Raw genomic sequence first — 14,153 nt, 5'->3', positions numbered from 1 at the left:
GTAAAAACACGGTCTTCAGAAAAGATCGTGCTACCTGTTGATGCAGATAGAACCACGGTTGTACTTGCCCAAGAACCAGCCCCACCACACATAACCCACACTCATGCAGATTGTACCCCTACCCAGTTGGAGAGAGAACCAGCTACACCCCTTCTAACCCCAACCCTAGCAGATAGACACCCAGTTCCCATTGACACAGCACAGTCTCTACCACAGAGCACCCAAACACGAGCAGTTAGTAAGGAAACTGCAGTGCCCAAATCACGAGGAGCACCACTCCGAACCCGAAGTCAACGCTTACAGCAAAATAAGAATTGTTCTCAGGTCAGGTTCTGTAGCTATGGTTCATACTACTTTGCTCTTGCATCACTGTATTTACTGATACCAACTAATTTCAAATTTGAAGGATGCAACTGAAACTCCAATGGCGCAACAGGTATGTTTTAAACCTGTTTGTTCAACGTGTTTGGCTGTTTGCTGTTGTAACTTGCTCTATGTTGATTTCAGTTTCAATTGAATAAACAGTTATGTTCTCATGCCATGCACATTACAAGTGTTGTTATTGTTGTGTAGTTTCCCACACTTATATTCTGTCTATGCTGCTTTGTCTTAAATAGATATGATTCGAACTGTATCTATCTTGATTTGGCAACATAAACTCGAATGATATAGACCATACAGTGACCATACTACATAGATATATGTTTGTTTCATGTTGTTATCCTGTCCACCTTACTACTGAACTGGTTTACCAAAAATGAGTTTCATATACTACATTGTAAACCTGAGATGTGTTTGTTTGTTTCTCTTTTAGAAGGCAGATAAAATATTGGAGAAGAGTACCCTGTTATGCAATGGTAAAGGAAGTAATGCAAATAAGGTTCAAGATAGTGAGACATCCCTGTTGGTCTCCAAGAAAGCTGATAAAAACTATATTGAAGACACTGAGACAACCCCAAAGTTTTGTCTTGATGTAGTGTTCGAGTTACTGGCTACCACTGCTGGCACCAGCTCTTCAAACTCATTGCATGAATCAGTTTAGCTTATTGAGTCTCAACTTCAAGTTGAAAGACATCGATCAGATGTTATGCAACAGGAAGCCGAATGACTGAGGAAGTCCCTGCAGAATTCAGATGCATACTTTCTGGTGCAACAGCAAGTGCTGGAGGACTTAAGCGCCAAACAAGAGAAACTTAATAAGCTTGCTAAGCATCTTGCCAGCATTATGGGTACCCAGGATATTGTTTTTTGAGCTCTTCTGAAGTGGTTTCAGTTCTGGACTTGTTTTGCTGCAGCGTTTATATGCTGCTATGTTCCCTATATTTGCACCGGTGGCGAACTTTGATGCCCAATGGATGTAATATGTGTAATAGCCGTGATAGCCTAGTGTAAGTTCCTTGCTTATTTATTTCCTTGTTGTCTTGTTTATTTGTTTGCTTGTAGTCAGTGCAGTTCTTTTTCTGCGGTTTGCTAGTGGCTGCAATAACCTATTTTTAAAACTAGGCCACAATAACCATGGGCTAATATTTACTGTAGTGACACTGGGCCTCCTACGGGCCGTAGAAACAGTGGGCCTTCTACGGGCCGTAGAAACAGTGGGCCTTCTATGGGCCGTAGAAACAATGGGCCTTCTACGGGCCGTATCATCAATGGGCCTTCTAACGGCCGTATCATCAATGGGCCTTATACGGGTCGTATGATCGATTGGCCAAACATGGGCCAAACAGACCGCATTCTGGCCGTAAATGGGCTAGAGTTGGAATCATCCGTTCATGGGCCGACCATAATGGGCCATCGTTAATAGGCCGTATTTGATGACGCTATGAAAATGGCCCAATGTATTAACGGACCACAAACGGGCCGACTGTAACCACGGGCTGAATTTGGCCCACAAGCAGAAAATGACAGTAACGGGCCGTAAGTAAACGAATGCTGGAAATGAGCCTAAAAATAAATGGGCTCTGAGAAGGCCAAAAGATAACATGGGCTAGAGACAGCCCAACGGAATAATGGGTCGTTAATGGGTATAAAGTGATACACTGTTCATTATGGGCCAGTTTCACCACGGGCCGTTAATGAGTATAAAGTGATACACTGTTCATTACGGGCCAGTTTCAGCACAGGCCGCTAATGGGCCAAGAGTTACAAAGGGCCTCATATGGGCCGAAAGAAGTCATGGGCTATACATGGGCCAGAAGTGAAAATGGGCTAGAATCATATTGGATGGCCCAGATGACGCTACTAGGCCTAATTCGGATAGGGCGTAACGGGCCTTGGGTTAGCGGGCTGTAAATGGGCTATATGCGAACAGGCCGTTAACAGGCTTTCCATGGGCCGGCCCGCCAGCTTTTGACCAAGTCAAATGGGCCGTCCTTTTCACAGGAATAGGCCACTGTTGGGCCGTGCCACATGTCGATGTATCATAGGTGCCTTCTGTCTAGTGAGTGGATGACATCTGTCCCAACGATGAGCCGACACGTGTTTCCTCTAGCCAATGATGATTTTACACATGGAAAATCCCCATTGGTCGGGGCTGTTAACGGGTTATCGGATCCAAAACCCGACCCGATAGCTTAACGGCGTTCCGTTACGATGGATGCCACGTGTCGGTCACCCTTGATGAAAGCACTTCTGTGACGCGCGATTTATTGTCATATAAGTGGACACTTCAGTGATGATAATTTTGGTAATGTCATGGAACACTTCTATGACAGCACATGTATCACTATCTTGATTCTGTCATAAATTTGTCATGGATGTACATGCATGACAAAAAAAGCGACCTACTGTGACAAACACGTATCATCACGGACGTGTTTTTTTTGTAGTGTCCCCCTTTGACACCAATTTACAAGAAGGGTCTTCTGGAATTTGTTGTGAATGGGTTCGGTCCTTGAATCACGGCACAAAGCATTAAGGTAAATGTGATGCTTGTAGAGGACAAAATTCATTGAGTGGAGCTGGGTCAAGAATAAAGCAGGAATAAGTGGCAAAATGTTTTTCCTGTAGTGAAATCGGTGTCACCGAGCTGGATGCTTCGGTTGCCCCAAAAACCTCCGGCTAGACCGGAATCATGAAACCGGTGGAACCGAGTTCATCATAGAGAAAAACACTTGTTACCTCAGCTCACTAGACAAATAAGATCTCACAAAGATTTGCAATGAATTGGATGCAGAAAATGCAGAGCAAAAAACAAAGAAAAGTAACTAAAAGGTCTAGATGAAGTTTGAAAGAGGAAACAAATATGCATGAGACAAGTGCAAGAACACAGAAAAGAACACAAGAGAACTTCATCTAGAGTTGGGTGGTGACAAAGTCACCTATGTTAGAGTACATTGACTTAGGAGTCAAGTGAGATCACTTTATCATAGGTCGTACTCATCGTTTAAGCTCAAAATGGGGTTACGATTTTTCGTTTAAGTATCTTGATGTATTCACATCTCGTCGAGTTGCTTTGACTCATGACTTGGAGTAAAGCTACTCTAAGATGGAATAACATACCTTGGGTGGCGGTGTTGATCTTGATCATGTAGTTGAACTTGTGTGGGTTGCTCAAGGTTGATGTATCCCATCAAGAGTTGGGAGCACCCTTTGGATTTTGAGTTCATCTACCTACATGGGTTAGTTTTCGCAAGGAAGAGAACTTGTGTATCCAACATGACAATCATGAAACTCAACATAGAATTTGTCAAAGGATATGTTTGAAAGGTTTCGTGCTTCCTTGTCATCAACCACCATTGTGTAGAGACTTGGTGATGTAGAGATTTCTCAAGATGTGAGTGAGTTGCAATTCATAGAATTAGATTCGTCCAAGTACCTACAAGGGTTAGATAACATGCAAGATGCAAATTTTCAAGACATAAGATAATCATCAAAATATCAAGTGATTAGTCGTGAGCTCAAGTCTTGCATGTATCCAATGGAGTTCCTACTCCAAGTTTGAAGCATCAATGATGTTCAGTTCACCTCTTAACCTGCAAAACACTTTCTCATCAAGTGGTTTAGTGAATATATCTGCTAATTGCTTATCGGTGCGAACATGCTTAAGGTTTATGTCACCCTTAGCAACGTGATCTCGAATGAAATGATGACGAACTTCAATATGCTTAGTTCGAGAGTGTTGCACGGGATTGAGCAGTCTTGATAGAACTTTAATTGTCAAAAAGTAATGGAACATGTTTCACATATATCCCATAATCTTTAAGACTCTGGGTCATCCAGAGTAACTGAGCACAAAATGAACCAGCGGCAATGTATTCCGCTTCAGCGGTGGATAAGGATACCGAGTTTTGTTTCTTGGAAGACCAAGACACAAGAGATCTACCAAGGAATTGACAAGTACCCGAAGTGGACTTCCTATCAACCTTGTCACTAGCATAGTCCGAGTCGGAGTAGCCAACAAGATCAAAGGAAGCTCTCTTTGGATACCAAATGCCAAAATTTGGTGTATGTATTAAGTATCTCACTATCCTCTTCACGGCCTTAAGATGACATTCCTTAGGAGCAGCTTGATATCATGCACACATGCATACACTTAACATGATATCTGGACATGAAGCACATAGATATAATAATGAACCAATCATAGAGCGGTAAACTTTTTGATCAATCGATTCACCATCTTTGGTCAAATCAAGATGCCCACTAGTAGGCATGGGTGTAGTCATACCTTTGCATTCTTGCATATTGAACTTCTTGAATAAGTCCTTGGTGTACTTCATTTGAGAGACAAATGTGCCTTCCTTAGTTTGCTTGATTTGCAAACCAAGAAAGAATTTGAGTTCACTCATCATAGACATCTCAAACTTCTCCGACATTAGCTTCCCAAACTTTTCACTAAAATGAGGGTTAGTTGATCCAAATATAATATCATCAACATGAATTTGGCATACAAATAGTTCTCCATTAACCCTTTTAGTAAAAAGAGTAGAATCTATTTTTCCAATTTCAAAGCCTTTTTCGATAAGGAACTTGGTCAAGCATTTATACCATGCTCTAGGAGCTTGTTTAAGACCAGAAAGGTCTTTGTGAAGTTTGTAGACATGATTAGGTTTCTTAGGATTGACAAAGCCGGGAGGTTGCTTAACATAAACTTCCTCCTCAATTTCACCATTTAGAAAATCACTTTTAATGTCCATTTGGTACAAAGTGATATCATGGTGATTAGCATAAGCATGTAAGATGCGAATGGACTCAAGTCTAGCAACGGGAGAATATGTCTCACCATAGTCCATACCTTCGACTTGTGTGTAGCCTTGGGCGACGAGACGTGCTTTGTTGCAAACCACTTGTCCATCTTCATCTTGCTTGTTGCGAAATACCCATTTGGTACCGATGATGTTGTGGTTGTTTTCGGGCTTCTAGACCAATGTCCACACTTGATTTCTCTCAAAGTTGTGTAGCTCTTCATGCATAGCGTTTATCCAATCCGGATCTTCTAATGCTTCTTCAACCTTCATAGGTTCAATGCGAGAGATGAATGAATAGTGTTCACAAAAGTTAGCTAAACGAGTTTTTGAGCGAGTGATTCTCTCGGTTTGGATATCATTGTAGATTTGCTCCACGGGATGATCTTTAGCAATTCTTGCTCGAACTCGTGAAAGCTTTTTCTTGGGTCTTTGTTGAACATCTTCTTCATCTTGTTCTTCTTCTTGTCCTTCTTCATTGTTAGCGTTGCCGTTCTCTTGTCGTGGTGGAGAAGGAGGTTGTTGACGTTCGTCTTGTTGCACTTCCTCGTTTTCTTCATCTTGGTGTGTCCCACTCGTGGATGCTTCCGTATCAACTCTTGGTTCACCTTGTCGTGAGGTAGAAGCTTCCACTTGGATGGACGAGGTACTCTCCTTTATCTCCATTGGACGAATCTTGCCAATAGACAAGTCTTGGATTGCTTCTGAGGGTTCTTTGTCTCCTACATCAATTGGCAATTGCTCTACTTGCGAGCCGTTAGATTCATCAAACTTCACATCTACCGTTTCTTCAACCTTTCGGGTGAAATTGTTCTAGACACGATATGTGCGAGAGTTTGAGCCATAACCAAGTAGGAAACCTTCATGAGACTTAGGAGCAAATTTAGAACGATGATGCTTATCAAGAATGTAGCACTTTGAGCCGAATACTCGAAAGTATCCAACTTGGGGTTTGTTACTGGTGAGGAGCTCGTATGCCGTCTTGTCGAGTAGCTTGTGAAGATACACGCGATTTGTTACATGACAAGCTGTCTCTACCGCTTCCGCACAAAAGTGTTTTGGCGTCTTGTACTCATCAAGCATCGTTCTTGCCATCTCGATAAGAGTCCGGTTCTTACTCTCAACAACTCCATTTTGTTGAGGTGTGTACGTAGCCGAGTACTCATGTGCGATCCCTTCTTCGTCAAGAAAGGTGTCCACATTTGCATTATTGAACTCCGTTCCGTTGTCGCTTCGAACCTTCTTGATCTTCATGTCAAATTGATTTTGGGCCTTCCTAGCAAAGTTTTTTAAGATCTTTTGGACCTGTGATTTGTTATCAAGAAAGAACACCCACGTAAATCTTGAAAAATCATCAACTATGACTAGACCAAATGAGTTACCACCGAGACTCTTGTAGGCATTTGGACCAAAAAGATCCATGTGAAGTAGCTCGAGTGGTCTTCTTGTGGTCATGATGTTCTTAGAGCGATGACTTCCTCCAACTTGTTTCCCTGCTTGACAAGCACTACAAAGTCTATCCTTGTCAAATATGACATCGTTAACGCCAAGGATATGATTTCCTTTAATGAGTTTGTCAAGGTTTCGCATGCCCACATGGCCTAGCCTTCTATGCCACAACCAGCCTTTAGAAGATTTAGCAATTAAGCAAGTTTTAGGTTGAGCCTTTTTAGTGAAATCAACAATGTAAAGATCTCCTCTATGTATACCGGTAAAGACCATTTTATGATTATCTCTACGAAACACGTGGCAGTCTACTTCAGTAAATAGGACATTGAAACCAAAATCAGCAAGTCTATATACTGAAAGTAAGTTCTAGCCAAGAGATTCAACGAGCATGGCATTTTGTATGGAGCTATCATGTGAGATGGCCACCTTACCAAGGCCAACCACCTTACCCTTTGAATTATCACCAAAAGTGACATACTTTCGAGGGCCGTCGTTTTCAGCAAGCTCACGGAACATGTCTTTATCTCCGGTCATATGATCAGTACATCCACTATCAAGGACCCATTCCTTTCCTCCAGCCATGTAGCCGCGAAGATTTGCCATAAGACCAAAGTGTCGCATTGCATCACCGAGATCATAGTCACTATCATCATCATCCTCATCAGAGTATCCATGTTCAACATCATCTTGTGGTTGATCAATTCCTAGAGAGGGTAATTCATTAGATAAATCATCATTTCTATAGTTATCTTTATGAATTCTAATAGCTCTGGAAATGATATTGCTAATGATTCCAATGTCTCCTTTGGCACTCGTAAGATTAGTAAGCTCAAATAAGCAGTCACCAAATTTGGGATCATTGGAACTCATCTTAATCAAGGCAACAGACTTATGGAGAATTTCATCTAGATCTTTCAAGGAATAATTTGGAAAGAGTTCCTCAAGAAATTTCCATATGGTGTAGGCACACTTAAGAGTCGGCAAACATCCAATCAAGTTTCTAGGCAAGCCTCTAGTGATAAGATTAACAGTTCTAAGATTGCGAATCATGTCAATTGACTCATCAAGGGTAGGATGCATGGGATCAACATGAGGTGCACAAGGGATAGCAATATACTTGTTGAAGTGATATTCATTGAAAATCTCAAGCATTTCATTTTTCCACTCATGAAAATATTCTCCATCAAGAATAGGCACGCTGCGTCTAAGACTCCCCAAAGTAGACTCATCCATCTTCCTCCAATGGTGTTTAAACAAGGGCACTGGAAACCAAAGCTCTGATACCAATTGAAAGGATCGACAAGAGGTGTCTAGAGGGGGGGGGGGTGATTAGACACTAAGTGCTAAAAGGTGCAGTTTTTAACTTCTTTAAGTTGAAGTGGAGTTTTGGCACAAGTTTAACAAACACAATACATATCAAGCAAGCATGCAAAGAGTATATGAGCAGCGGAAAGTAAAGCATGCAACTTGCAAGAATGTAAGGGGAAGGGTTTGGAAAATTCAAACGCAATTGGAGACACGGATGTTTTTGTCGTGGTTCCAATAGGTGGTGCTATCGTACATCCACATTGATGGAGACTTCAACCCACGAAGGGTAACGGTTGCGCGAGTCCATGGAGGGCTCCACCCACAAAGGGTCCATGAAGAAGCAACCTTGTCTATCCCATCATGGCCATCACCCACGAAGGACTTGCCTCACTAGCTGTAGATCTTCATGAAGTAGGCGATCTCCTTGCCCTTACAAACTCCTTGGTTCAACTCCACAATCTTTGTCGGAGGCTCCCAAGTGACACCTAGCCAATCTAGGAGACACCACTCTCTAAGAAGTAACAAATGGTGTGTTGATGATGAACTCCTTGCTCTTGTGCTTCAAATGATAGTCTCCCCAACACTCAACTCTCTCTCACAGGATATGAATTTGGTGGAAAGAGGATTTGAGTGGAAAGCAACTTGGGGAAGGCTAGAGATCAAGATTCATATGGTGGGAATGGAATATCTTGGCCTCAACACATGAGTAGGTGGTTCTCTCTCAGAAAATGTGTATTGGAAGTGTAGGTATGTTCTGATGGCTCCCTCCACGAATCAAGCGTGGCCGGAGGGGTATATATAGCCTCCACACAAAATCTAACCGTTACACACAATTTACCAATCTCGGTGAGACCGAGTTGAGAAACTCGGTCGGACCGATTTAGTAAACCTAGTGACCGTTAGGGTTTTTGGTGGGACCGACTAGATCAACTCGGTGGAACCGATGTGCTAGGGTTAGGGTAAAACCAAAACTCGGTTTGACCGATTACTCAAACTCGGTGGGACCGATTTGGGTAATAAGCAAAACGGAGAGTTGGCCAAGCAAACTCGGTGGGGCCGATTGCATATCTCGGTGGGACCGAAAATATTGCAACAGGTAACAGAGAGTTTGCAAGCCCATCTCGGTGAGACCGAGATCCCATTGGTGAGATCGAACTGATTAGGGTTTCTGGCAGTGGCTATGTCAACTGAACTTGGTGGCTCCGGATAGAAAGAATCGGTGGGGCCGAGTTTGACTTTTGGTTTAGGACATATTTGGAAGTGAGAAAGTGGTTGAGGGCTTTGGAGCATATCACTAAGCACTTTGAGCAAGCAAGCCATTAAGCAACACCTCATCCCTTCTTCATAGTATTGGCTTTCCTATAGACTCAATGTGATCTTGGATCACTAAAATAGAAAATGTGGAGTCTTGAGCTTGGAGCTTGAGCCAATCCTTTGTCCTTAGCATTTTGAAGGGGTTCCACATCCTCTAGTCCATGCCACTTCATTGTTGAACTTATCTGAAACATACTAGTTAAAAGTGTTAGTCCAACAAGAGATATGTTGTCATTAATTACCAAAACCATCTAGGGAGCACTTGTGCTTTCACCTACATTACATTGGTGAACTGGAGCTAGTTCTGTGTCACCCTAGGTTATGACTGTTACATGATGAACCGCATCCGGCATAATTCTCCATCACCGATCCAGTGCCTACGAGCTTTCCATATATTGTTCTTCGCTTATTTACTTTTCCGTTGCTATTGTTTTCATCACTACAAAAAACCAAAAACATTACTTTTGCTACCGTTACCTTTTACCACCATTACCACTACTATCATATTACTTTTCTACTAAACACTTTGCTACAGATATTAAGTTTCCATGTGTGGTTGAATTGACAACTCAGCTGCTGATACTTGAGAATATTCTTTGGCTCCCCTTGTGTTAAATCAATAAATTTGGGTTGAATACTCTACCCTCGAAAACGGTTGCGATCCCCTATACTTGTGGGTTATCAAGACTATTTTCTGAATTCGTTGCCAGGGAGCATAGCTCTATTCTTTGAGTCACTTGGGATTTATATCTTCTTATCATTATGAAGAACTTGAAAGACGCTAAAACAAAATTTTATCCCTCAACTACGAGGGGAGGTAAGGAACTGCCATCTAGCTCTGCACTTGATTCACCTTCTGTTTTGAGTAAGCTTGCAACACCTATACCTGTTTCTGCTATTAATTGTGATATGTCGCATGTTATTGATGATGCCACTTCTCTATGCATGATACTTATGATGAAACTACTTCTATGCTTGATACTACTGTGCCACTTGGTGAATTTCTTGATGAACAACTTGCTAGGGCTAGAGAGAATGAAATTATTGAAACTGATAATATTGATGAAAGTGATGATGAAGAATCTCCCCCTAGATATGAATTACATGTTGTGCCTGAGGGCTATGTTATGGATGAAGAAACTGCTAGAGATTTTCTTGCTTGCAATTATAGGAGTGATCTTAAGAAATTATTAGCTAAACTGAAACAAAAAACTTTGAATGCTAGAATGAAATATGATCCTGCTTATGCTACTTCACCTATCCTTGTTACTGATAAGGATTATGATTTCTCTGTTGATCCTGAGATAATTACTTTAGTTGAATCTGATCCTTTCTATGGCTATGAATCTGAAACTGTTGTGGCACATCTTACTAAATTAAATGATATAGCCACCCTGTTCACTAATGATGAGAAAACTCGCTACTATTATATCCTTAAGATATTTCTGTTCTCAGTAAAGGGTGATGATAAGATATGGTTTAATTGTCTTGATCCTGGTTGTGTGCATAGTCCCCAGGATATGATTTATTACTTCTCTGCTAAATATTTCCCTGCTCATAAGAAACAAGCTGCTTTAAGGGAAATATACAATTTTGTGCAAATTGAAGAAGAGAGTCTCCCACAAGCTTGGGGAGGCTTCTCCAATTACTTAATGCTTTGCCTGATCATCCTCTTAAGAAAAATGAAATACTTGATATCTTTTATAATGGACTAATCGATGCTTCCAGAGACCACCTGGATAGTTGTGCTGGTTGTGTTTTCAGGGAAAGAGCACCAGATGAAGCTGAAATTCTATTGAATAATATGTTGACTAATGAAAATAATTGGACACTTCCTGATCCAATTCCTGATCCAACTCCTAAGCCAACTCCGAAGAGGAGGGGTATTCTATTTCTCAGTCCTGAATATAGGCAAGAGGCAAAGAAATCTATGAAGGAAAAATGTATTAAAGCTGAAGATGTTAACAATTTACCTCCTATTGAAGAAATACATGGTCTTAATTTACCGCCTGTTGAAGAAATACATGGTTTTAATCCATCACCTATTGAAGAAATACATGGTCTTGATAACCCGACACAGGTAGTAAAGGTAAATTCTCTCTATAGATATGGTAAAGCTAAAATCCCATTTACTAAGTTTGCTAGCCCATTCTTGGATGAGTTTGATGACTTTATGGTTAAACAAGAAAATTTCAATGCTTATTTTGGTAGTTAATTAAAACACAATGCTGATATGCTTGAACACTTGGGTGATTATATGGCTAATGTTAAAGGTGAACTTAAACTTATTAGTAAACATGCTCCTATGGTTACCACTCAAGTAGAACAAGTACTTAAAGCTCAGAATGATTTGCTCAGTGAATTAAATAGTAAGAAAAATGATAATTATGTTAGAGTTATGACTAGAGGTGGTAAAATGACTCAGGAACCTTTATATCCTAAAGGCCATCCTAAGAGAATTGAGCAAGATTGTCAAAGAAATATTATTGATACACCTAGTCCTTCTAAAAGGAAGAAAAAAAATGATAGGACTTTACATTCTTCTAGTGAACCTGTTATTGACACACCTGGGAATCCGAATGATATTTCTATTTCTGATGCTGAAACACAATCTGGTAATGAACATGAACCTAGTAATAATGTTAATGATGATGTCCATATTGATGCTCAACCTAGTAATGACAATGAAGTAGAGATTGAACCTGTTGTTGATCTTGATAACCCACAATCAAAGAATCAATGCTATGATAAGAGAGACTTTGTTACTAGGAAGCACGGTAAAGAAAGAGAACCATGGGTTCAGAAACCCATGCCTTTCCCTCCTAAACCATCCAAGAAAAAGGATGATGAGGATTTTGAGCGCTTTGCTGAAATGATTAGAACTATCTTCTTGCGTATGTGTTTGACTGATATGCTAAAAATGAATCCTTATGCTAAGTATATGAAAGAAGCTGTTACTAATAAAAGAAAGATACCGAAAGCTGAAATTTCCACCATGCTTGCTAATTATACTTTTAAGGGTGGAATACCTAAGAAACTAGGAGATCCCGGAGTACCAACTATACCATGCTCCATTAAAAGAAACTATGTTAAAACTGCTTTATGTGATCTTGGAGCCGGTGTTAGCGTTATGCCTCTCTCTTTGTATCGTAGACTTGATTTGAATAAGTTGACACCTACTGAACATCTTTGCAAATGGCTGATAAATCAGCTGCTATACCTGTCGGTATTTGTGAGGATGTGCCTGTTGTGGTTGCAAATGTTACTATTTTAACGGACTTTGTTATTCTTGATATTCCCGAGGACAATAGCATGTCTATTATTCTTGGAAGACCCTTTTTGAATACTACAGGGGCTGTTATTGATTGCACCAAAGGCAATGTCACTTTTCATGTTAATGGCAATGAGCATATGGTGCACTTTCCGAGGAAACAACCTCAAGTTCATAGTATAAACTCTATTGGAAAAATTCCATCGATTATTTTTGGAGGTTTTGAATTTCCTCTTCCTACTGTCAATAAGAAATATGATATTCTTATTGTTGGGGATGTGCATATCCCCGTTGAGGTAACCTAGTGTTATTCGAAAACTCTCCGGTTCCATGTTATTCGGAATGAGTTTGTTAACAAGACCTGATCAACCTTGTTAGTGGATTCCTTTTGATGAGCATGACATGGATGAATTTCGAAAACACAACTCTCTGTACTCTCTTTTTACTTTCTGTTATTTATATTAAATAAAGCAAAGATAGTAATTTCTGTCTGTTTTTTGAATTATCCATGCAATAAAAAATACCCCGGAAATAAAAGTTCTCCAAATGCCCTGAAATTTAAATATGATTTTTTCTGGAATATTTGAGAATATCTGGCACTGAGAACACAACAAGGGGAGAAAGCACCTGGCCACTAGGGTCCAGGGCGTGCGCCTCTGCCTCGTGGGCCCAAGGTGGCTCCCCTCCACTTATTCCAGCTACCACACACTCCTTCTTCCTCCCACAAACACCACTAACCAGCTCAAACCCAAGTCCAAGCTCATTTTGCTGCCATTTTCGATCTCCTTGCTTAAAGCACCTCTCATAAAACTGCTTTGGGGGATTGTTCCTTGGTATTTGTAACACCCCGGATGTAACTTTCCCAATTTGTACTCCAACTCTTGCCGTTTCCGGCATTAAGTTATATTTATTTTCTCGGGTTTGGGTTTTGTCTCCATGTGTTTTTATCGTTGTCATGCATCTCATATCATGTCATCATGTGCATTGCATTTGCATATGTGTTCATCTCATGCATTCGAGCATTTTCCCCGTTGTCTGTTTTGCATTCCGGCGCTTCGTTCTCCTCCGGTGGTCATTTCTAGCTTTCTTTCGTGTGTGGGGATTAAACATTTCCGGATTGGACCGAGACTTGCCAAGCGGCCTTGGTTTACTACCGGTAGACCGCCTGTCAAGTTTCGTACCATTTGGACTTCGTTTGGTACTCCAACGGTTAACCGAGGGACCGAAAAGGGCTCGTGTGTGTTGCAGCCCAACACCCCTCCAATTTGGCCCAAAACCCACCAAACTCTGCTCCATGTCCTAGAGCGTTCGATCACGATCGTGTGGCCGAAAACCGCACCTCATTTGGACTCTCCTAGCCCCCTCTACCTATTAATATGTGCTCCCCTCCCGAAATTCGCGCCACCGGACGTGTCCATCCCGCTGCTGGACGTGTCCACCGCCGCCGCCACATCACCCCGACGAATCAGGGTCTGCCACATCAGCCGCGCCACCGCTCCAGCCCAGTCGGACGCCGCCAGCTCATCCCAGCCGCCTCCTCTCTCTCCTCCCCACCGCGCCGGCCCGCGGGGCCCGAGGCAGGCCCGCGCGGGGCCAGATCCGTCGCCGCCCGGCCGAGCTGCCCG

The sequence above is a fragment of the Triticum dicoccoides genome, chromosome 5A (assembly GCF_002162155.2).
Source record: "Triticum dicoccoides isolate Atlit2015 ecotype Zavitan chromosome 5A, WEW_v2.0, whole genome shotgun sequence".
Classification (NCBI taxonomy): Eukaryota; Viridiplantae; Streptophyta; class Magnoliopsida; order Poales; family Poaceae; genus Triticum; species Triticum dicoccoides.
This window is presented reverse-complemented; position numbering follows the sequence as displayed.